The following is a 22,914-nucleotide window of genomic DNA, read 5'->3' as shown; positions in this document are numbered from 1 at the left end:
CAGCAAGGCATCCCGGGATGCTGAAATATTATTGGATAAACTGCCATTGGGCGGGTTAAATAAAACAAACAAACAAAAACTTTGCCAAAACAAAGACGGCCGTTCCGACACGTAACAAACATTTTCAAAGCAGAATACCTGACTACAGCATTGTTTTTCAGATAAACAAGAATGCTCACTTAGCATGTTTCCTAAATATCTACAAACATATCATGGTATTTCTGTGCTTTAGAGGAGTCAAAAACGTACACACAGCACCTTTAAATATTATAACAGTATGTTAGCTTTCTCAAGCCAACACGATTAAAGATGCCACACCATTTCTGGCCTCGGCGTTGTAAAATAACCTGGTGTTCCTGGCTCACAAACGCTATTCCCATAATCCTCACAGCTGATTTGTTATTCATTTTTTATTTAAAACAAACAAAGTCCTGCCGTGATGCCAGTAATCCAGCACATCAAGTATCGGTAACAGCATAAAGGCGAAGCATCGGGGTTTTAATTACATGCACAAATAAAGAGCCGGCAAAGTGCAGGGATTACCATGTTTGCTTGAATATGTTGGTTTTTTGTTTTTGAAACGTCGTGCTGGATTTGGTCCAGCGTGCAGTGACTTTACATCTGCTGGCGGAGATACAGCTGCCTGTGGAGGAGCAGCACTGGATAAAACACACTGTGGAGACGTCTGATACTCTGCTCTGGAGAAGACCTGCATTATGGATGGAATGCAGATCGTTTATGAATGTTCAGAATGAAACTTGTTTTCTAACATGTTCTATCTCTTCATTTTAACTATGAAGAAAACTTATAAACCGCTTTTATTTAAAGCTCCTCTGAAGTGCTTTAAAATAGGCAGGTTTGAGAGGGTGGGACATAGATTAGCTCCTCCCCTTTTAAAACAACTGCCAATAGTGTTTTGCTTCATCACTGCTCTGCCAGTCAAAGTAGTTGAGCTTAAGCGCAGCAAATGAAAAGCATCTTAAAGCGGGTGAGGCATGTCAGATACTGAGGGCAATTGATTGGTTATGATTTGATGATGAACTGTAGCGTGAGGTGACATGAAGAAAATCGTTGGTTCATTTGGGCGGAAGAGACAAACTGCAACCTTTACATGTTTATATCAGGTTTATATCTTCTAAATGCGAGTTTTGTCACTTTTTTGGGGCACACTAGCTTATAGATATCCTAAAATGAGTAATATTGATACTAACATCTAAAAAAGTTTTAATTTCATGGGACCTTTAAGTATGAACACTGTAATACATAAGCAATATCACACGAATAGCCACATGGCTGTATATCGGCACTGGTGAATTGAATTAGCATATTTATGAGTTGTGTTTAGAATTTACAAATTTAATTAGCATATTTATGAAGTGTGTTTTAAGTTAGATTTATGTATTTACCAATTGTTTTGAATTTATGAATTTAATTTGAATATTTTAAAAAACGTGTTTTGAATTTATTAAAATAATTAGCATATTTATGAATTGCGTTTTAATTATACAAATTATTTTTTTTAAATATATAATTTTAAATTTTAAATAATTTTTTAAATATTTATGAAATGTGTTTTGAATATATGAATTGGACTTGCATATTTCTGAATTGTGTTTTTAATTTTCAAATTGAATTTGCATATTTATGAATTTTGTTTTGAATTTACAAATTGTGTTTTGAGTTTTCGAACTGAATTTGTGTATTTATGAACTGTGTTTTGAATTTACGCATTGGATTTGCATATTTATGAACTGTGTTTTGAATTTACAAATTGTGTTTTGAATTAAGAAATTTAATTTGCATATTTATGAATTGTGTTATTAATTTACTAATAGGATTTGCATATGTATAAACAGTGTTTTGAATATACGAATTAAAATTGCATATTTATAAATTGTGTTTTGAATTTACAAGTCTTGTTTTGAGTTTATGAATTGAATTTGCGTATTTATGAACTGTATTTTGAGTTTACTAGTTGAATTTGTGTATTTATGAATTGTGTTTTGAAATTACGAATTGAATTATTATATATATGTATTTTGTTTTGAATTTATGAATTAGACTTGCATATTTATGAATTGTGTTTCGAATTTCCAAATTGAATTTGCATATTTATGAGTTTTGTTTTAAATGTATAAGTTGAATTTGCATATTTATGAGTTGTGTTTTGAGTTTACAAATCTTGTTTTACGTTTACAAATTGAATTTGCATATTTATGAACTGTGTTTTGAATTCGCGAATTGGATTTACATATTTATGAACTGTGTTTTGAACTTACAAGTTGAATTTGTGTAATTATGAATTGTATTTTAAATTAACAAATAGAATTTGCATATTTATGAACCATGTTTTGAATTTACAAATTGGATTTGTATATTTACTAATTATGTTTTTAATTAACAAATTCAATTTTGTAAATGTGAATTGTGTATGAATTTTATTTTTGTATATGCATTATTTTTGAGACTGATCTGACTCAATATATAAGCCATATCCCCAAATTTAATCTATTTCGATACATCATGTGAGAAGGAATAAGCCAGCTGATGCATTGAAACATCAGTTGGCTCATCGCAGCAGTTGTGAATGGAGCCCCAGACGGCCAATGGCCGCATCCGTCGCCAGTCAATCGTCACAAAAATTTGGCGGAGCTCAACAAATGCAGTTGCCACATTTATCCACCTCATTTATCAGCAGGCATATTCGGCAGCTGGACAAACTCCATCATAAATTATAGTCTATTACTTTACAAGAATCCCTTCGAATTACCCTGCGAGAGAATGATAGTCGGTGCACCTGCATGGACACAACCTGTGTAGGCTTTTTATCATGCAGGTATATATAAGTTGCGGTTACAGGGTGTGAACGCGTCCATGCAGGACCCTGATTTATTAAGGCATTTGCATGTAAAAAGTTGCGGTAATTGACACTGGCGGCACCGTATTAAAATACGGTCGGCACAATAACGTCGGAGACCTTTCCATTTGCGCATGAAAACAAATCGGACTGCACCTGAGCAGAAAATAAATCCTGACTTGTAAGTAAATACATGTAATTGAAGCAGTGGACTGTTGAAAATGCATCAGGAGCAGGGCTCTTTCTGTTATTAGGATATTTATCTTCTCCTGCCGAGAAAAAAAAAAGGCCAGGAGAAAGAGGAGGCAGCGGTGTGCCTCTGTTTGAGCATGTGTAGACTGAACATATGCATGACAATTGATCTTTCACTAATTTCAGCCAATTTCTTTTCAATTGAGCCTTGTGTAAGATCTTACATTGGATTGGAATCTCTTTATTGTCCCCGAGGGGAAATTTGATTCACAGCAATAGCTGACACAATACAAATACACACTTATGGCCAGTGGCGGTTCTAGACCAGGGTGACTGGGGGGTCGGCCAGGGGTCACTTGTACTTTTAGGGGGCACACTTTAACATACAGTTGAAGTCAGAATTATTAGCCCCCCTGTTTATTTTCTCCCAATTTCTGTTTATTGGGAAGTAGTTTTTTTTTCAACATATTTCTAAACATAATAGTTTTAATAACGCATCTCTAATAACTGATTTATTTTATCTTTGCCATGATGACAGTAAATAATATTTGACTAGATATTTTTCAAGACACTTCTATACAGCTTAAAGTGACATTTAAAGGCTTTACTTGGTTAACTAAGCAGGTTAGAGTAATTAGGCAAGTTATTGTATAATGATGGTTTGTTCTGTAGACTATCGAAAGGAAATATAGCTTAAATGGGCTAATATTATTGTCCTTAAAATGGTGTTTAAAAAATTAAAAACTGCTTTCATTCTAGCCGAAATAAAACAAATAAGACTTTCTCCAGAAGAAAAAAATATTATCAGACATACTGTGAAAATTTCCTTGCTAGGTTAAAGATACTCTCTTAAGTGTAATTTGCTTTCAAAGTATTTTTACAGTTCAGTTTTAGCGATCTTCATATTGACAATTGTGCTCCCTCTGCAGTGCACTTTCAAAACATTGATGTCATCAATGTCCGTGGCTCATGACGACAGCTGTAGGTGACCTATTATTTAAAAGTGGAATTTAGATTACTTCTCTAAAGCTTCTGAAAACAAAAAACACAGCATACGCTAATGTTTTTAATTTATAGTAGGTTATTTATTAAGTATCTGTACTGTATGTGCAGCCTGATCTCACGAGGAAACGTAAGTATTATATGTTTTGTCAGTTTTGTGGCTAATTTGTACGAATTCGATCGTATTAAAATGTACGTTTTTAAAAAGGAGGCGTGGCACCTAACCCCAACCGTCATTGGTTGATAAGCAAATCGTAGTAAATTTTACGATTTAGATTGTATGAATTCACAAGAATTAGCGACTAAAGCAAAAAGTTACGAAATGCCGTGAGATTGCGTTGGTATATGACATGGGCCTGTTGGTTTGAACATTTCTGCAGTAGTTTACATGTGTCAAATTGTAAAAGTCGACTTTATAAAAAAGTAAATAAAAAAAATTAACAACATCCTACTTAAAAAAAAAAAAATAATAATAATAATAATAATAATAATAATCATCGTCATCATTTATTCTATTATTAAAGTAGGAGTAAGATTTTTTTCATTTCCTAAAAATATTAAATATTACATTTCATTTCCTAATAAATCGCCTCATTATTTATTTATTTATTTATTTATTTATTTATTTATTTATTTGATTTATATATGCTATCAGTATAAGTGTTAGCTTTGTAAGTGATTTTATGTTTTAGACTAGAGTATTTAATGCTCTCAATAATATTTGTAAAGGAAACACAGGCCCTATATGTGCCGTTTACATGTATTTCAGTTAATATGAAAAGCGAGTGCATGTTTTTACCAAAACTTATATTGGATTTTAGTTTAAATGCGTGTGCGTGTAAATCAATATAATTTGCAATTAGAAATTATTGAGCTTTTCTCTAAAGAAGTAGTTACTCCACCCCATTTAGTGCATCATTACGGGCGTTTTACGTTATAACTAACGTGGTTCAATGACGGATCTACAAAGAAACAGAGGTTTTGGGAAACACTCGTCACTACATTGTTCTTTTCCCAAGCAATGCATCGTACTATGATACTATGATTTCCCAAGCAATGTATCGTAATATGTTCAGCCGTGACTTACGTCGTTGTTTGGGAAACGCACACATGCATGTTTCCTACTGGTTCTAACATGGTCTGGGGTGGTTTGCTGCTGAGTGCGACGTGGCTGGGATGAGACATTTAAAAAACTTCCATTGTAAATTGAATTTACACACACCCATAACATTTGACAGCCTGTCACGGATACAAATGTATTATTATTGAGGGTAAAATAAAGTGATATCAGTCCAGCAGTGATTAACGAAAGCATTTCATTCTTTGACATTTACCAACACACTGCTGAAGAACATCACTTTTTAATTGGCGCTACCCCATAATGCTTTATTTTTTATCGATTTAATTAGATTTTCCACACAATAGAGAGAGAAAAAACACTTGTTTTACTGATTGGATAGCCAGTGTATTGGCATATTCACTTTGTCTATACTCAGATTGTGCATTTATGAACAGAAATCGCCTTTGTGATTTATAATTCTTTCATTTAGAAAGCTGTTATTTTCTCACTCAATAGTTAAGACGTCTCATTTAAGTATTTCTGTGCACAGAATTTGGAGGGAAAGTAAGTGTTTGACTGAAAAAAAGAGAAAAAAACTGATATAACAAGCAAGTAGCATGACAAAAATCCTGCAAACATCTACTAGACATTAGCTGAAAGGATGTGACACCGAGCATAGGAAGAAGAAGAAGAAAAAAAAAAAGGAAGAGACCCCTGGGAAATCTGAGAAGAGGTCACAAGTACAACAAGTCACTCTCAGGCAATACTTTGGCTTCTATTGATTTCCTTCTTCGGAGATCATCAATTATTCAAATATATTGTCTGAAAAATTAATCACCGCTTAAAAGTCGGCTACTTTTCACTTAGAAGGGTCACTAACCTCTAACAACAACAAAAAAATAAAAGTCCAGGAATGGCAAGCGTGAGTAACCGAACTGACTCATTGTTAATGCAGCGGATCAGGTTCACATGAGGGTCACATCAACTCTGTCAGGATATACGGGAGGTCTTTTAATCTGGGATTAATCACAAGGAATTGGATATGCACACAGGATATGATCATGATGATGAAGAGAAACGTCTGATTAACTGCTGCAATGATTGAGATGTATCAGACACACAGTTAATTGCGATATTTGACTAATAATGACAAAAAAAAACTGGATTTATTAAGTGTGCCTCACACAGGTGAGTGGGCTTGACAAACCACCTGTAGAAACACTTTAGTCTCTATATACAGTTGAAGTCAGAATTATTAGCCCTCCTGAATTATTTTCCCCCAATTTCTGTATAACGGAAAGACAATTTTTTTTCACCAACATTAAACCCACCAAAACACCATACCTGTCAGCACTCTCGTTATTCCTGGTCTCCCGTATTTCAGACAAGTCTATCAATTAATGTAGCAGATCCCGGTTGAATCATGTCGCGAAGATGCTGTGGTCTGAAGTGTGAGAGGAAAGTTAGTGTTATTTTCCCTACAAAAACATGTAAAGAGGCTGTGAAGAGTCAGTGGTTGAAGTTTATTTTTGCAAAAACACCTCAGCATTATAGCCCCAGCCTTGTGCTGTGTTCCTGTCATTTTTCTGATGAGTGCTTCAGCAATCTACACAATTACAATGGGGGATTCATCAGTCGTTTGTTAAAGGAAAGATCAGAAAAGACTATTGATGTATGGGACTTTGTCAGAGCTAGACAGGAACTTTACAGTACACATTTCATGGATCAGTTTCTTCCTTCATTTCACAAGTGTAAATACCTTAAGTGTGATTAAAATGGCTGCCTCCTTGTTTTCTCTAGATTGCAAATTAAGTATTTAATTGTGTTTTGTTACTTGCAACCACTTGTAGTGTATCTGGTTGCCTTTATATTCTCATATCGCGTCTAAAGCCATGTTGAAAACGTGACGCGTGTCGCTTTGTCATTTAAATGTGTTTGTGAGCTCGCGATCCCCTGCCGTTTGTCTTTGCTATGGCCATCATCAGCGGTTCCTACACACGTGTAGCGGTCAAGTTTCAAAATAGTTCAGCTTTTGCCGCTCTGTGGATTAATACTGAATGTGTGTCATGGTTAAGACTACAGCAATATGCTGGTGTTTAATTGCATTGCTTTGATGCACTCCTGCATTGGGCTCACAAATACACTCTTTACTCTGACAAGCCGTGAAGGGTGTTTCTCTCGGTTATGCGCTGAACGCAGTCGACCAATCACAACAGATTGGGTCATCGGCAGAGGTGGGTAGAGTATTCAAAATCTATACTCAAGTAAAAGTACAAGTACTTGCGGAAATGTTTACTCGAGTAAAATTAAAAGTAACAATCTTAAAAGTTACTCGAGTAAGAGTAAAAAAGTATCTGATGAAAAATTTACTCAAGTAAATAGTTACTAGTTACTTTTCATTATTCATACTTTATCTTTTCATATATATATATATATATATATATATATATATATATATATATATATATATATATATATATATATATATATGTGTGTGTGTGTATATATATATATGTATAATATATACATATCAGACATACTGTGAAAATTTCCTTGCTAAATATTTAAAAAAGAAAAAAAAATCAAAAGGGGGCTAATAATTCTAACTTCAACTGTATATATATATATATATATATATATATATATATATATATATATATATATATATATATATATATATATATATATATATATATATATATATATACAATTAATTATTATTATAAATGTAATTATTTAATTAATTATTTAAAAAAAATTTCTATATAAAATATTTACCAAATGATGTTAAACAGAGCCAGGAAATTTTCACAGTATGTCTGATAATATCTTTTCTTCAGGAGAAAGTCTTATTTGTTTTATTTAGGCTAGGATAAAAGCATTAATTTTAAGTTATTAAATTTTTAAACACCATTTTAAGGACAAAATTATTAGCCCCTTTAAGCTATTTCTTTTTCAATAGTCTTCAAAACAAACCATCATTATACAATAACTTGTCTAATTACCCTAACCTGCTTAGTTAACCTAATTAAGCCTTTAAATGTCACTTTAAGCAGTATAAAAGTGTCTTGAAAAATATCTAGTAAAATATTATTTACTGTCATCTTGACAGATAAAATCAATCAGTTATTAGAGATACAGAGAGTTATTAAATTATTAATTATTAGAGATTAGAGAGTTATTAAAACTATTATGTTTAGAAATGTGTTGAAAAAAATCTGCTCTCCGTTAAACAGAAATTGGAGAAAATAATAATTCAGTGGGGCTAATTATTCTGTATATTGGAACAATGTGTTTAGGTATTAAGCCATTACAAGTTCAATATCAAGTAGCAATATCAAGCAGCATGATAAGCAGTTTTACACAGATAAGTATGACTGTAACGTGTTACACATTTTCTTGTATCTTTACACTGTCGCCAGCTAGTTACCTCAAATGCCCTTTTACAGTAACTTACCAGTAAATGTGTTTTACAGTAGCAGGGCCCTACTGGAATTTCATTTTACAGTAAAATAGGCTGACTACAACGTCTTTTTATGGTAAAATGTCCGCATTTTAATTTTACAGTATGACAATTGTACTGTAATTTTTACTGTAATTTATTTACATTTCACACAAGCAGTGCACAACCTTTATTTTTTTGTATTTACTGTTGAATTAAACTCCAAGCAAATTAAGTTTACAGTAGCAGTACTTGATTACTTTGATTACAGTAGAATACAGCAATATGCAGTAGCTTTAAAAGGACTCACAATGCAGTGCACATCACAGTACTGAACTGTAAGGAATGTATGTGGTATTTTACTGCCCGTTTTTACAGTAGATAGCTGTAAAATTGCAGCAATGTCTAACAGTGTAAGTGCTGGCACCAGAATCATTCCAGAGTGGGATGATATTTTTGGAGTGCAATAAAATGATGTAAAATATATATATTTTCTACTTAATTTTTTTCTCTGAAGAAACATGTTGGCGGCACGGTGGCTCAGTGGTTAGCACTCTTGCCTCACAGCAAGAAGGTCACTGGTTCGAGTCCACTTCTGTGTGAAGTGGAATAGGTTTACTCCGGGTGCTCTGCTTTCCCCCAGTGTCCAACGACATTGGCTGTGGTGTTTTCCAGTACTGGGTTGAAGCTGGAAGGACATCCACTGTGTTAATATTTTTAATACTGTCATGTGCTGAAATAGTTGGCAGCTCATTCCTCTGTGGTGTCCTCAGATAAATCATGCATGTTCTTCCCGTGTTGTGGTGGGTTTCCTCCAAGTGCTCTGCTTTTTCCAGACACAAGCATTAGAGATTAATTAAATAAGCTAAATTGTCTGTTGTGTATGAGTGTGTGTGTGTAAATGTGTGGGTTTCCCAGTACTGGGTTGCAGCTGCAAGGGCATCCGCTGCGTAAAATATATGCCAGAGTAGTTGGCGGTTCATTCCTCTGTGGCGACCTCTGAAATGGAGACTAAGCCATAGGATACAGCGCACACGTTGTGCCAAAATTACGCTGCCATTGTGTCGTCTGCACCAAACATTAAGCGCACTTTCTTATCACTCTCCAAGCAGAGGTCTTCACGAGGCCTATTCCTGTCTGTTCCCAAACCCCGAAATAATGAGAACAGCCATAATTACAGAGTTTACAGCAGGATTGTACAAAACGAACTCTGCGTAAAACTTTTTTTTGTGTGTGTCTGTCGTCCCATTAACAGTGAAGGCTGTAATTAGTTCCTGGCAGATTCTCTTCCTGCTGCAGCCTATATGACTTATTCATAGCCGCGTCCTTGTTGGAGGAGCGGCTGATATGGGTCTGATTCTTCTCCGCAATCCAGCCGCACTTCCCTCTGATCTTCAAGCGGTAAAAATCAACGGCATCATTAAGTGCCTGCCATTTCATCAAAGTGGGAGTCAAGCAGAAAGACGCGGAGGGCATGTAATCAGTCAGAGGGAATACACTCGTGTTTATTCCAAACAAAATGAAATTACGCCAGACTGTCTGACTGATGTTTATGGGAACACTGGGTACCGATGGTGGCATCGTGTTTACAAAATAACCAAGCTGAAGCAGACGGAGCTGCCAAAACACCCGTCCAAATTGTGACTCGTAGTAATGTCACTAGCTCTTACTGTGATCAGAGAGTGCGTTTCAGGGTTTATTATTTTACTCTCTCATCAAAATCTGCAATACAGTTGAAGTCAGAATTATTAGCCCTCCTGATTTATTAGCATCCCTGTTTATTTTTCTCCCAATTTCTGTTTAACGGAGAGATTTTTTTTGACACATTTCTAAACATAATAGTTTTAATAACTCATCTCTAATAACTGATTTACTTTATCTTTGCCATGATGACAGTAAATAATATTAGACTAGATATTCTTCAAGACACTTCTATACAGCTTAAAGAAGTGGTCACCAAACTTGTTCCTGGAGGGCCGGTGTCCTGCAGGTTTTTACCTCCAACCCTAATCAAACACACCTGAACAAGCTAATCAAGCTCTTCCTAGGTATACTTGAAACACCCAGGTAGGTGGGTTATAGCAAGTTGGAGCTGAACCCTGCAGGGACACCGGCCCTCCAGGAACGAGATTGGTGACCCCTGGCTTAAAGTGACATTTAAAGGCGTAACTAAGTTAATTAGGTTCACTAGGCAGGTTAGGGTTATTAGACAAGTTATTGTATAATGATGGTTTGTTCTGTAGACTATTGAAAAAAAAACAGCTTAAAGGGGCTAATAATTTAGTCCTTAAAATGGTGTTCAAAAAATTAATAACTGCTTTTATTCTAGCTGAAATAAAACAAATAAGACTTTCTCTAGAAGAAAAAATATTATCAGATGTACTGTGAAAATTTCCTTGATCTGTTAAACATCATTTGGGAAATATTTAAAAAAAGAACAAAAAAATTAAAAGGGAGGGCTAATAATTATGACTTCAACTTTAGGCTTATTCTGAAAATGTAGCCCTGTATAAATTTGTAGAGATCGCAAATTATGTAGCCAGAAGTACGTATGGGGGCATTTCATCTTTAAAAACAAACACTACAGGGCAGTATGACGTCGTTTCTTTTTGCGCTTTCCAGCTGACTGCTTACCTGTGTATGGACGGCTTTACCACTGTTACCCATTTGCCCAGTGGCTCACAGCATACGGCGGTAGATTTGAGATGCCAAGAAAAATTGACTGTGATTGACCGCTTGAGTCCAGCGAAGAACAGTTCAACAAATACTGTACAAAAATAAAAAAAATACTTAAAGCCAAAAAATATAATAAACAAGTAAATAACAGGGTGAGAATGTTTTAAAATTTGAAAATGTGGAAAATATCAGGGAACTTTTATTTTTTCTGGATTGCTTTTGAAAACACTATCGGTTGGGTTTAGTAAATATCGAGATATTGGGATATCGGTCATTCAGTCAGTCGATCAGTCAGCCAATAGTGGCCTCTGGCGGATTTACACAAGAAGAACAGGCGCGAATGGCACTCGAGAGAGAAATTTGAGATTTGAAAAACCGTACACAGTGGCCTTTTGCAAAAACAAACACTGCAAACAAACATACCTCCTTTGACGTATTTGGCGCTCTCCATAAATGTATATAGGGTTACATTCTTAGAATGAGCCTGGGGTTGCATTGCTTTGCAGCACAAATAGCTTTAGTGTTTAATATACTCCTTGTTTCTCATTCAGAATCTGTAGTCTCATGTACGTGTACACATCAAATTACCATATCTTTACATTATTATCACAGAATGGCTAAATATATCATAAATATATCATAATCTTCATCTGCTTCTCATTTTTAGTCTTTTTCAGCATCCTACTACTGAATTTTCAGAACTGCTTTCACACTTAAAATACAACACTTAATTCCCACCGACCTGTTATCCTACTCAATGAGCGACACTTTAGTGCGAGGGGGCTTAAGATTGATTAGCCAATGATTCGTTTTTTAGACCACTTTGTTTAATTGTACGACTCGATTTGGCTGAGACGAATTGGGTGAACAGAATGAGAGAAACAGGCTAAGAAAAGGGAGCCTGCAAAAATCAAGAACGTTAAATATTGAAGTAGTTGCCGGAGGGCTAATGGGATTAACAATGCAAGAAAACAGCCCAGCATGAGCCCACGCAGCTAAACCCACCTTCAAACACACTCATTATCGGGAAATTGGCTTTAGGAGGGGGGATCTGAGTGTCTTCCTGAGGTCAGTTACTATAATATGACCACATATACAATCGAATTCAGAATTATTAGCTCCCCTGTATAAATACACAGACATTTTTATCTGAGCTTAATAATTTTAATGTGCTCAAAGTAAGAAATCTAGCAGCTGCGTTTTGGACAACTTACAGGAGATTTACACTCACCGGCCACTTTATTAGGTACACCTGTCCAACTGTTTGCTAACGCAAATTTCTAATCAGCCAATCACATGGCAGCAACTCAATGCATTTAAGCATGTAGACATGGTCAAGACGATCTGCTTCAGTGGAAACTGAGCATCAGAATGAGGAAGAAAGAGGATTTAAGTGACTTTGAATGTGGCATGGTTGTTGGTGCCAGACGGGCTGCTCTGAGTATTTCAGAAAGTGCTGATCTACTGGGATTTTCACGCACAACCATCTCTAGGGTTTACAGAGAATTTTCAGGTTAATCCCTTATTCATCAGAGGTCACCACAGCGGAATGAACTTCTAACTATTCCAGCATATGTTTTGACACAGCAGGAGCCCTTCCAACTGCAACCCAGAACAGGGGAAACAACCATACACGCTTACATTTACACTCATGTCCTTGGACTGTGGGGGAAACCGGAGGAAACCCGCGCCTACGCGAGGAGAACATGCAAACTCTACACAGAAATGCCAACTGACCCAGCCAGGACTCAAACCAGCTACCTTCTTACTGTGAGGCGACAGTGCTAACCGCTGAGCCACTGTGCCGCCCCCTTTCAAATTCAGTAGGGGTAAAAAGCCTTTGACTCTCTTTTTTCTCTCTCTCTCTCCTCTCATGCAGTAAAATGAATACGGAGTGGCTCTCATCGTTGACCAGCACTTGATGCAAACCCTCATGTCTACCTCTCAGTCTCCATATTTCACCGTCTCTCCTCAATTAGCCGCAGTGATTGCTGTGTGTCATTCAGAATGTGAGGTACATCTCGACTTGAACTCATTTAGTCTGGCTGTCTCCATTAATGAAATCCAACAGCAGTATAAATAATTGATGCTACATTCTCATGTTTTATGCACCAGGTTCAATTTGATGAATTATGCTTTTTCACCACATTGAGCTAAGTGTCTCAATTACATCTGTGCTCAGCTTCAATTTTTTTTGAAACAGACCATTTTGGGGCAAAAAAACAACAACAAAACAAAACACACATATATACAGTTGAAGTCAGAATTATTAACCCCCCTTTGATTTTCTTTTTCTTTTTAAAATATTTCCTAAATGATGTTTAACAGAGCAAGGAAATGTTCACAGTATGTCTGATAATATTTTGTCTTCTAGAGAAAGTCTTATTTGTTTTATTTCGGCTAGAATAAAAGCAGTTTTTGATTTAAAAAAAAAAAACATTTTAAGGACAAAATTATTAGCGCCTTCAGTTTCAGTTTCCTTTATTTATGTCATTCAAATCATCACAATAGAATTGTAATGCAGAACGAAATTACGTTGCAACAGACCCAACAAGAACATAAAAAAACATCACTATAAAAACACTATAAAATCCTAACATGATAAATAAGCTTTTATAATTCCATAAAAATATAAAAAATATAATTATATAAGATATAACCCATTTTATTTAAAAAAATCTCTGAAGAGAATAACTTAATACTTAAATGCCTATTTCACCATTTGTTGTAATATTAACAATTTATGCTAGTTTAACAAATTTAAGCCTATATATATATATATATATATATATATATATATATATATATATATATATATATATATATATATATATATATATATATATATATATATATATATATAGCCTTTAAGCTATATATTTTTTTTCAATAGTCTACAGCAGTGGTTCTCAAACTGTGGTACGTGTACCACTAGTGGTAGGCAGGCTTCCTTCTAGTGGTACGCGGAGGGATGAAATATGTCATGTACATGCTACACACATTTCAAAATTTATCAAAAATGATGTATATAATATGCCATATATGACATGTAGCCTATATTTCTGAGGTAATCTGCCACTTTTTTTAACTGTGCAGAGTTGTAGCTGCTTTACTGGGCCTACTACGCTACTGTATTTCAAAACTGCTCATTTTGGTGGTACTTGAAGAGTCAATTCTTTTCTGAGGTGGTACTTGATGAAAAAAGTTTGAGAACCACTGGTCTACAGAACAAACCATCGTTAACCTAATTAACCCAGTTTTAGGCTACATATTTTTTTTCGATAGTCTACAGAACAAACCATCGTTATACAATAACTTGCCTAATTACCCTAACCTGCCTAGTTAACCTAATTAACCCAGTTAAGCCTTTAAATGTCACTTTAAGCTGTATAGAAGCGTCTTGAAAATCATTTAGTTAAATATTATTTACTGTCATCATGGCAAAGATAAAATAAATCAGTTATTAGAAATGAGTTATTAAAACTATTATGATTATAAATGTGTTGAATAAATCTTCTCTTCGTTAAACAGAAATTGGGGGAGAAATAAACAGGGGGGCTAATAATTCAGGGGGGCTAATAATTCTGACTTCAACTGTATATATATATATATATATATATATATATATATATATATATATATATATATATATATATGTTCTGTCTGGTTCTCGAATCTGATTGGCTGATAGCCAAGATATATTTAAGTAATATCAGCGTCTGTACAGCCTCTTTAACCTTTGTGTATTACTCCACCCACATACATTTAGCAACAAGCAAGCACTACAGTTTGACAAATGCTCCTGCTGTTAGACAACAAAATATACTTTTGAGGCTTTTTTAGTCGAGAATGTAGTTGTTTAGATTGCAACTATGGAGTTTATTTGCAAGAATAGTGCCTATTTTAAAATATTTACATTTTCTGACAGCTCATCGGCGACTGTTGACGCTTTCTATCCACAAGATGGTGACAGAACTGCATAATAAGCCCTTACGCTTAGAAGATATAACAGTCTGATTTCTAACTATAGCAGATCAAATCAATTTTAAACTGGTACCCCTCTTTGGTACAGTCTGTAAACTAAACACCCCCGGGTGTCACGCTCAGCCTTATAATCTTAAAGTGTAAGCAAAATCTGCATCACTTTAGACAGAGAGTCATTAAAACACTAGCTCTAAAGTGAGGTCAGGGAATTAGTAACTGCTTCTGCTGTTCTGACGTCAGCTGCAGATGTGAATGAATGGCGGAATAAAATGAGGTGGATGCTAATAAAAAGGGTTTTTAGACTCCTGGACTTATCTCTGTGTTTGATTTCCTTATTTATATACATGGTAGTGCCGCTGAACTGTTGTATAAACGCAATATCAAAATCATAGCATGATGACAGCACATCATTCCCTAAACCCAACCGACAGTGTTTTTAAAAGCAATCCAAAAAAGGAAAAGCCCTCGCTTGTTTTTTTTACCATATTTTCAGATATTACCACATTCTCTCCCTTTTATTTACTTGTTTAATTTATTTTTTTGCCTTTTGTTTTTGTTTTGCCTGCTTTCTGGAACTGTTCTTCGCCGGACGCGAACCCTGTCGTTGCAATCAGCTCCTCTCTGTGTCTCAAGTCCGCCAACGTATGTGGTGAGCTACTGGGCAAACTGGTAACAGCAGAAAAGCCGTCCAAATAGAGGTAAGCGGTCAGCTGGTAGCGCAAAAAAGAAACATAAGCTATCAGCGGCATCATACCTCCCCGTAGTGTTCATAGTCTTAAAGATGAAATGCAGCCATAGGTAGCCCTGGCTACATAAATTAGACTCTCCAGAAATGTATACGGGGGTACATTTTCAAGATTTTACAATAAATACTGTAAAAATTCTGGGTTCCACATAATTCCTTTATATTGTCCCAACACAAATCGATTAAGTTAACTATTAATTTAAAGTTGACTGAACATAAAACACTTAAGTTGTCCTAAAAAACACAATACTCGTGCTGATTCTGCTTATTTTAAGTAATTTGAATAAGCAGCAAAGCTATTTTGAGTAAAGGAAGCTAGTTCGGAAGGCTTGAATGCAAATGCTAGCATCCCGACATCATCTTGTGAACCTGTGTAACAGTAATGTCAGTCATTTCAACAGGAATAGTATAGGAGGCTCTATAGTAATGGCAAAAAGAAATAGGCCAGTGTGACCTTTTGTTTGTGGCCCTCATGTAGGCCATGCATATGCGCGCGCACACACAGCTGCGAGTCTGAAACTGGACCAGTTGGTGTGTATATCGATGCTCAATAGGGAACGTTTGGGTCAGAGAGACTCAGGCTTTTTTGGAGAGGACGTACTCTAGACAGATGGGCTTCTCAGGAGTGAAGGTAAATCCTGTTTGACTGGCTCTGCGCTGAACGGAGAGAAGCTTAAGAAATCAATTTCAGACCCATTAATCTCCTCTTTTCTGCTCTTGTCATCTGTGGCTCATGTCTAGCCTGTTTTTGTTTAACGCCGGGACTGACACGACACAAATTTCAATTCATTTCTTGACTTTTGACGCAGTTTTTGTGAGGTATATCAAGGCTAAATTGATTTGTTTTGGGACAATAAACAGTAAGACTTCAGATTGGGCTGTGTTCATAAGACGTTTTATATTCATTACGATATTTGCAGTTAATGTTAAAGGGGACCTATTATGCAATTATCACTTTTATAAGGGTTCAGACAAAGCAGGGTGAATCGGCCTTCAGCTACTAACAGTGCCCCCTCTGCTGGAGTCAGCTTCCAGAAATTATCAGATGTGCTCCACCATTAGGCACATTCAAATCAACGCTGTACACTGACTGAATACAACAGGTACTAACAGATCACGCAGATCTTTAAAGAGCCCATATTATACATGAAATAGGGTCATATCTTGGTTGTAAGGGTCTCCAGCAACAGTCTAATATGCATGCAAGGTCAAAAAACACTTTCATGGTCTTATAATCTGCATTTATTTTTACCTAATTATCCCAGCGACTCCTGTATGAATCGTCCAGTGATTCATTTGTTCCCAAACCCCTCCTTACCGCGATGCTAATCTGCGCTGATTGGACTGATGACAGTCTGTTGCGATTGGTCGACACTGACTGTTTTTAGCCAGAGACCGAGTGAAATGCCCAGCAGCTAATCAGCAATATAGACGTAGTCACAGTTCACACACGCTCGATAGTGTAACGCGTGGAGTTTAGCTGCCAGTGGGTCTATAGTCCCTTTCACACAGTGATACCGGTAAAAATCCGGAAAATTTCCGGAACAACTTTACCGGTATATTCAAAAAAGCGCTGTTCACACAGGCAAGGACATTACGGAAATTTTCTGGAAAAGAGCATTCACACATCCATTCCAAAATACCGGTAAATTCTGACATCATTCACTACAAATGAGCTTTAAACGGCTGCGCTTGTATTTGTAAACATTTGACTATAAATTACAAACTCTGTGGATGATCAATATTGCGAACAACTTTCGCAGGATCACTTTCGCATGTCGAGATTCATAATATGTGCGTGTGCAGGCGCTCACAGGCTGTTTTCACAGGCACACGCAAAGCTTGAAGGTAAACAAACAACGGCTTATCATAAGCATCTCATCGATGATTATTTACACAGTTGGCATTAAGAAGAACATATAAACGTGATCTGACTAACTTCTAGCAGCTAAATGTGTCTGGAAAAATATTCAAAGGCTTTTATTCTCATTAACCGCGCGGACGTAAACGCGTCTGAATGTTGTGATTGGCTAAAGCAGACGTCTCACGTCAGCACGTTCTAGACGTGCACGCGCTTATTACGGGAATCTTCCTTCTGCATTCACACAGCGCAGCATTCCGGCAAATTGCCGGTAATGTTACAACTTCTCTTTCCGGAAAATAGCCAGAACGAATTTACCGGCATTTTCAAAAAGGACCTGTTCACACATACAGCCTTTCCGGAAAATTGCCGGCAATTTTCCGGAAAGGTCTGTATGTGTGAAAGGGGTCAATGTAAATACAGACGATAGACTTGAAAATACAGACGACGACGCTATTTTATTGAGCAAAACTCCCAAGACCTGGCGAGGAGATCTCCTAGCTTGTCACATTTTGCTGACACACACACACATAATGCCCTCGTCCTTGCGCACGCGTCAACACACACACACACACACACACACACACACACACACACACACACACACACACACACACACACACACACATAACCCTCCTCCAGACGACATCGCGCACACACACACATAACCCTCCTCCGGATGACAACGCGCACATGCACACACACACACACACACACACACATTACACTCCTCCACGGGAACGTAAACAAAGCAGCACGCGTCGCGTTTTTAACGTGGCTTTTCACGCGATATGAGAATATAGAGAGTTAACCTGATGCAGTACACGCGGTTACAAGTAACAAATCACAACTAAATACATTTGCAAGCTAGAGTCAACGAGGCAACTTTAATCGCACGTACTTACACTTGAGAAATGGAGGAAGAAACCAATCCAGGTTCTGACATGTCCATAGTCTTTACTGATCCTTCCTTTAACAAACAAAGTATTCTTTGTAGCATGTAGTTTCCAGAAGTTTCCAGTAGTTTCCAACTGCTTAAAGCTGGGCTTATGCTGAGGTTTCATCTTTGGGTAGAGACTCAATAATATCCATCTGCAGTGTGACTTCAATCCACCGGCATGTTTGTGTGTGTGTGTTTGTGTGTGTGTGTGTGGGGGGGGTTTCTGTGTCAGAGGGCGGGGCCGCAGGTTTGAAATCTCCCGGTTTGCGCGTGCACGTGAATAACTTGGTTTCGTTCGTACGTCATGGCGAAACACCTAATGACTCGTTATCAAGGCGACTCGTTTGAAGCACTATGAGTCGACTCTTTTATAGATGAATCAACCGTTTTAAACACTGTACTCTTACAGATTTAAGCCTTAGCTGGATACTTCACTTCACTTAGAGCTGTGTTACACACTACATGGAATGGCATTTTCAAAAATCCATAATATGGGCTCTTTAAGATGAAATTAACTAGAAATCCCAAGAGTTCAGTTGAAGCATTGTGAATCGGCCTTCAGCTACTACGACCCCCGCTGCTGGAATCAGCTTCCAGAAATGATCAGATGTGTTCCAACATTAGGCACATTCACATCCAGACTGAAAACACATATGTTTAGCTGTGCCTTTACTGAATGAGCACTGTGGTAGGTCCGACAGATCATGCTGTTGTGTCTTTCTTTTCTTTTTCATTCTTTTATAACCAGTTTTGACACATTTTAATCTGTTTTTGATTATTATTATTATTATTATTATTTTCACTCGTCTTATATATTCCTGTTTATGTAAAGCACCATTGTGTATAAAACGTGCTATAGAAATAAACTTGCTTTGCCTTTATTGTTATATATGTTTGTTTGCCAATTTTTCTTCCGTGTTGTGTTTTTGCTAGCTTGATTTACCCTTTTTGATTAAAAATATTGACGAGGATGTCAAATTGAGATCCAAGCATCTGGTGTCTTTTACAGTGCTGGCAATTTTTAACTTTTTGACATAGTGGATTATTCTTACAAATTTGTATGATCTAAACCACACATTTGAGAACAATTTACTCATCCTCAATAACGATCGAATACAGGGGTGCGGTTTGGTTCCACAACTTCTTTTAAATATCGTACATTTTCCAACTGAACTCATACTGTATGAATTTGTACGAATTAGCCACTATTTAAAATATTTACATTTCCTTGTGAGATCAGGCTGTCTTTAATAGAGTTGAAATCAGAATTATTAGCCCCACTTAATTATTAGCCACCTGTTTATTTTTTTCCTCAATTTCTGTTTTACGGAGAAAAGGTTTTTTCAACACATTTCTAATCATAATAGTTTTAATTACTCATCTCTAATAACTGATTTATTTTATATTTGCCATGATGACAGTAGATAATATTTTTCAAGACACTTCTATACAGCTTAAAGTGACATTTAAAGGCTTAACTAGGTTAATTTGGTTAACTTGGCAGGATAGGATAAATGGGCAAGTTATTGTATAATGATTGTTGACAATCGAAAAAAAAAAAAAACTTAAAGGGACTGATAATTTTGACCTTAAAATGGGTAGAAAAAAAAATAAAAAATACATTTATTCTAGCCGAAATAAAACAAATCAGACTTTCTCCAAAAGAAAAAATATTATCAGACATACTGTGAAAATTTCCTTGCACTGTTAAACATCATTTGGGAAATATTAAAAAATTCAAAGGGGGGCTAATAATTCTGACTTAATAATTCAGCTCATGCTTTTTTAAATCATTCAAATGAGCCAGTTTTCGGTTTTGGGTGGTAACACTGCTGCTAACGTTTGTAGCTCCGCCCTCTTTAGAAAAGATCACTTTCTCATTTGAATTTAAAGGAACCAAATCAGCACAATTTGGATCTATGCCCAAAAGGGGCAGTGTAAGAGCGCTATAAATAATATATTTGTGGGGTATTTTGAGCAGAAACGTTCGAGGTTACTAAAGTAACCCTTCGTTCCCCGAGGAGGGGAACGGAAGCACTATAAGTGGATTTGATTTGTAAAATCCACGCATTGGGAGGTTCGGTTCAGAAGCTACTCGTCTGAAAGAGTATTGAACGGGCCAATTAAGAATGAATTGGCAGCGCAAGCCTGCGCAGGTGAGCGGCATAAGCAATCAACTGAGTATATAAGCTCACCTGGCGCCAGCAGACGCTATCCTTTTTAAGCTGAAGAGACTTTCAACAGCTAAGGGACAGTCATTATGGCGACGGAGTATAGTGCTTCCGTTCCCCTCCTCGGGGAACGAAGGGTTACTTTAGTAACCTCGAACGTTCCCCTTCGGGGGGAACTTCAGCACTATAAGTGGATTTGATTTGTAAAATCCACGCATTGGGAGCCCATTGAAAGCGCCATAATGACTGCACCTTACCAACACCCCCGATGAGGAGATAGTCAAGCAAGCGTGACGCACCCGCATCATGGGGGGCGCGGTCCTCCAACGTGTCCCTGGCCCTAATTTATCCTACTTCAACAGAAGTTTTACGGATTTAGATATATTTTTTGGGAAGTCGTGAGCATCTAGATAATTCTAGGAAATACGACAGTACGTTGGGAAGCGTGCAATCCCGATAGGGAGGACGCTGCGGAGGCCATCCGTTACCCGAGGGGGGATAGATGGCAGAATTTACATATGGACTAGCCCTAAAAAGGGGGAGTACGCATAGCAAAAGAGTGGTTAGCGGGGAGGGAAGACACGGGTCCGCCCAGGGGGGGGACTTAACCGTGGCGGAATAAGCATATGGGATCGCCTAGTGGGGATCACGCATAGCAGGCACCTTTACCCAAAACGCGGGCTGACCAGCGGGCAGACCTACAACGTAGTGGGCCAGCAAGTGACTCCTCCGCTGAGTCAGTGCTGGGGGCCACGGAGGAATCTGCAGGGCTCACCTGACGGGGAACTTTACTGACAGATAAAAAGGCGCACGTATCTCCGTGTTAGGGAAAATGGCGCAGCAAGCGTGTTTCAACACCCTACCGAATTGTTTCCTCAATCACCAAGGGTTACCTAATACCCTTGAGGAAACCGGCTCCACTCGCAGATTGTAAAACCTTGCAAATGTGTTGGGTGTCACCCAGCCCGCAGCTCTACAGAAGTCTGTTAGAGGGGCGCCGCGTGCGCGCGCTCGAGAGGATGCGAAACTCCGAGTGGAGTGCGCACGCGCTCTCGGGGGACGCGGCTCATCTCGGCTCTGATAGTGAAAGAAAGGCATCCACAATCTAGTGGGAACTTATTTCGGTACGGCACTTCCCTGCTGCCGACCGTTATAACAGATGAAGAGCTGCTCAGATGATCTAAACTCTGAGTGCGGTCCGGATAATACGCAAAACGCGAACTGGACAATAAAGAAGGGCTGGGTCTGCCTCCTCCGAGGGCAGCGCTTGCAGGCTCACTACCTCGTATTAAAACGGAGTGGTAGGAACCTTGGGCACATATCGCGGGCGGGGTCTCATACGTGAGAGAAGCCAGCCCAATTACAGGCACGAGTCACTGACCGAAAAATGCCTCCGGGTCCCCGACCCTCTAATCGATATCAACGCGACCAGCAGAGCTGTCTTAAGGGACAGAAAATACTGAGTCGAGGATCGAAGGGATCTGACGCGGCTTGTGTAGCGAGGGCGAGATCCTAAGAGGGCATGAGAGGGGGCGGGGTGGATTAATTCGCTTAACGCCCCTGAGGAACCGGATGATGAGGTTATGCGTTCCCACGGTGCTGCCAGCCACCGCGTTATGAGAGCGGAGATGGCAGCCACGTAACCTTGAGTGTGGAGGGCGACAGCCTGCTCTCCAGCTTCTCTCGGCGTAAAGAAAGCACAACGCTGATCTGGCAAATTACGGGGGTCTTCTCAGCGAGAGACACACCATTCAGTGAATAGACTCCACGTCAGGGCATAGGCGCGCTCGGGGAGGGGGCTCTAGCCCGAGTGACGGTATTAGCCACCGCAATCGGAGGTTACCTAAGTCTTCCTCGCGTCTACAATCTCTTCAAAGATCGGCGAGGGTGCCAGGTGGTGCCCTGTCCCTGAGAGAGTAGGTGCTCTCTCGAAGGGACTGCCAGGGGAGGGCTATCGCGAGGGAGAGCTCTGACATCCAGGTCC

The sequence above is a fragment of the Danio rerio genome, chromosome 7 (genome assembly GCF_049306965.1).
Source record: "Danio rerio strain Tuebingen ecotype United States chromosome 7, GRCz12tu, whole genome shotgun sequence".
In the NCBI taxonomy this organism is placed as follows: domain Eukaryota; kingdom Metazoa; phylum Chordata; class Actinopteri; order Cypriniformes; family Danionidae; genus Danio; species Danio rerio.
Note: the sequence above shows the minus strand (reverse complement) of the source record.